The sequence below is a fragment of the Macaca thibetana genome, chromosome 4, assembly GCF_024542745.1.
Source record: "Macaca thibetana thibetana isolate TM-01 chromosome 4, ASM2454274v1, whole genome shotgun sequence".
Classification (NCBI taxonomy): domain Eukaryota; kingdom Metazoa; phylum Chordata; class Mammalia; order Primates; family Cercopithecidae; genus Macaca; species Macaca thibetana.
The window spans coordinates 13853-17235 of NC_065581.1; the positions used below are offsets into that span (position 1 = coordinate 13853).

Here is a 3383-nt window from a genome sequence, read left to right on the forward strand (position 1 = left end):
GAATCAGTTAAGCCAATGGTGTAACTCTCATTCTGAGGCCAAAGGCCTGAGACCCTGAAGTTTTGATGTCAAAGGCAAGAGAAGGATGTTTCAGTTTCAGAAGGAGGTAATTCACCTTTCCTCTTCCTTTTGTTCTATCTGGGCTCTCAAGCAATTGGATGATGCCTGTATTAGTCCATTTTTGTACTGCTATGAAGAAGTACCTGAGTCTGAGCAATTTATAAAGAACAAAGAGGTTTTTTGTTGTTGTTGTTGTTGTTGTTGTTGTTGTTGTTTTGAGACAGAGTCTCGCTCTGTCGCCCAGGCTGGAGTGCAGTGGCGCGATCTCTGCTCCCTGCAAGCTCTGCTGCCTCCCGGGTTCATGCCATTCTCCTGCCTCAGCCTCCCTAGAAGCTGGGACTACAGACGCCTGCCACCACGCCCGGCTAATTTTTTTGTATTTTCGGTAGAGACAGGGTTTCACTGTGTTCGCCAGAATGGTCTTGATCTCTTGACCTTGTGATCTACCTGCCTCGGCCTCCCAAAGTGCTGGGATTACAGGCATGAGCCAACACACCCGGCCAAGAACAAAGAGGTTTAATGGGCTGACAGTTCCACATGGCTGGAGGCGCCTCAGAAGGGGAAGCAAAGATGTCTTTCTTCACATAGCGGCAAGAAGTGCTAAGTCATAAAACCATCAGATCATGAGAACTCACTCACTATCATGAGAACAGCATGGCAGTAACCACCACCATGATTCAATCATCCCCCACCAGGTCCCTCCCACAACCTGTAGGGATTATAGCAACTCCAATTCAAGATGAGATCTGGGTGGGGACACAGTCAAACCATATCAGTGCCCATCCACATTGGGTCAGGGTGGATCTTCCTTATCTCAGTGTCTTCCAGAAACACCCTCACACTTATGCCCAGAAACTGTGCTTTACCAGCTATGTTAGTATCTCTTAATCCAATCAAGCAGACGTCTAAAATTAACCATCAGAATATTTATGCCTGATTCGTGGCTAAAATTTCAGGATGAAAGCTATGAGATCTCTATTTGTGTTTGTATGTCTATTAATGTATGTTCTGTGTATGTGATTTTTCTTAACTCTGGATAGCATTGCAAATTTCATTTATAAAATCCTCTAAAAGTGTTCTATTCTAACTTGGCTTGGAAAAAAAAATCATTTATAAATAAATATTCCCCAAACTCCTAGAAATATAGGAACCAATCCAAATGTTTTTCAAGTTAACGTGATTTGGATACAACTTAGTTAAATAAGATAAATTTAATATTTTTGTGTAATAAAACAACTATGTCTTCAGAGTTATCACTATTAAATAAAACAAGTTTTTTTTTTTTTTTTTTTTTTTTTTTTGAGTCTCTCTCTGTCACCCAGGCTGGGGTGGCTGCCTCAACCTCCCAAGTAACTGGGACTACAGGTGCCTGCCACCATGCCCAGCTAATTTTTTTTTGTATTTTTAGTAGAGACAGGGTTCCACAGTGTTAGCCAGGATGGTCTTGATCTCCTGACCTCATGATCCGCCCACCTCAGCCTCCCAAAGTGCTGGGATTACAGGTGTGAACCACTGTGCCCGGCCAACAAACAATTTTCTATTCTGCTTGAGTACTTACAAGAAGCTAATATTATACTTACTAGATAATTAGAATCAAATCTATAAGCTTTAAGATTTTAAGTCATCATTTTTATGAAAAACATTATTTCCTTTTTTTTATGGTGAAAAGATATACATCTATTTAGAATCAGCCAGTGGGACTCAGTTTAGATGATCCCAAGTTTGTTGGCAACATCCAAAGCATTGTAATCAGGAGCCAGTCGAACATAAGCATTCTTCTCTCCATCAGGCAGAATCCGGATGTTACCGTGGCCACATCCATGTCCCAGAGCTTCTTCACAGTCTGTTTGATCTGGTGCTTGTTGGCTTTAACATCGACAGTGAACACAAGTGTGTTGTTGTTTTCTATCTTCTTCATGGCTGACTCAGTGGTCTGTGCAAACTTGATGATAGCATGGTGGTCAAGCTTGTTTCTCCAGGAGGTGCTCTTCCGAGGATATCTGGGCTGCCTCCGCAGTCGCAGTGTCTTGGGATGCTGGAAGGTGGGTGAGGTGCAGATCTTCTTTTTTTGGGGGGCTGTGGACACATTTCAACACTGCCTTCTTGGCCTTTAAAGCCTTTGCTTTGGCTTTGGCTTTAGGAGGGGCAGGAGCTTCCTTCTTTGCTTTTGGTGCCATCTTGTGAAAAGCGAAAAACATTATTTCAATAATAATTTTTTTACAGTAATCTGCCTAATAGTAGTTTCCAAAATACTTTTGGGGATTTTTAACCTTAAAGTTAAGCTAACTAAAATATTTCCATTAAATATCTAGATCATTTATAAATAAGATACAATACTAAAACATTAATTACTGGACATAAGTAATTCAAGTTTATATACTTTGGCTTCTTATTTTTACAGAGAAACTAGATATTTTGGCCTATTAATAAACATATTTTTGCCTACCACACTGTACTGTGTACTATGAGAAACTACCACACTGTACTGTGTACTATGAGAAACTACCACACTGCACTGTGTACTATGAGAAACTACCACACTGCACTGTGTACTATGGGAAACATATGTACTATGAGAAAACATATCCCGATGTTGGGAGATGGTATACTCATACATTTTCTAATCTACTACAGAATGCTAACATATGACAGTTTAAAACGGTCTATGTCCTAGTTTTCTCTGGAAAATAAAAGTATTAAAATTATAATCAATATATGTAAATAAAACTACTAGAAACAGGCCAGGCACAGTGGCTCACGCCTACAATCCCATCACTTTGGGAGGCCAAGATGGGTGGATCACGAGGTCAGGAGATCGAGACCATCCTGGCTAACACGGTGAAACCATGTCTCCACTAAAAATACAAACAATTAGCTGGACACGGTGGCAGGCGCCTGTAGTACCAGCTACTCAGGAGACTTAGGCAGGAGAATGGCATGAACCCGGGAGGTGGAGCTTTCAGTGAGCTGAGATCACACGACCGCACTCCAGCCTGGGGGACAGAGCGAGACTCTGTCTCAAAAAAAAACAACAAAACAAAACAAAACACTACTAGAAATAATAGAATACCTAGAAACAACTCCATGCAAAGTATGTAAGAAAAGTAGGGCATGTTTTGCAAGAAAAATAGGATGTAATATTTTATAAGGAAAACCATACAAAATATACAAATAAAAAGAGATACCTAACCTTCCCTGTGTTATATTTGTATGGGTAAAATGTTATGTTTTCAGAAATTATATAAAATTCCTGGAAATTTGTCAACATCCTCCTTATTCATGCTATGTGCTGGTATAGAGTTATGAGTCATAATTGCAGTTAT

At 40.2% G+C, this 3383-nt stretch overlaps 1 pseudogene; it reads right to left on the reverse strand.

Annotated features, from left to right (window-relative positions):
* Window positions 1–1766: 1766 nt before the first annotated feature.
* LOC126952356 (60S ribosomal protein L23a-like) lies at window positions 1767–2237 on the reverse strand (annotated as a pseudogene).
* Window positions 2238–3383: the final 1146 nt, after the last annotated feature.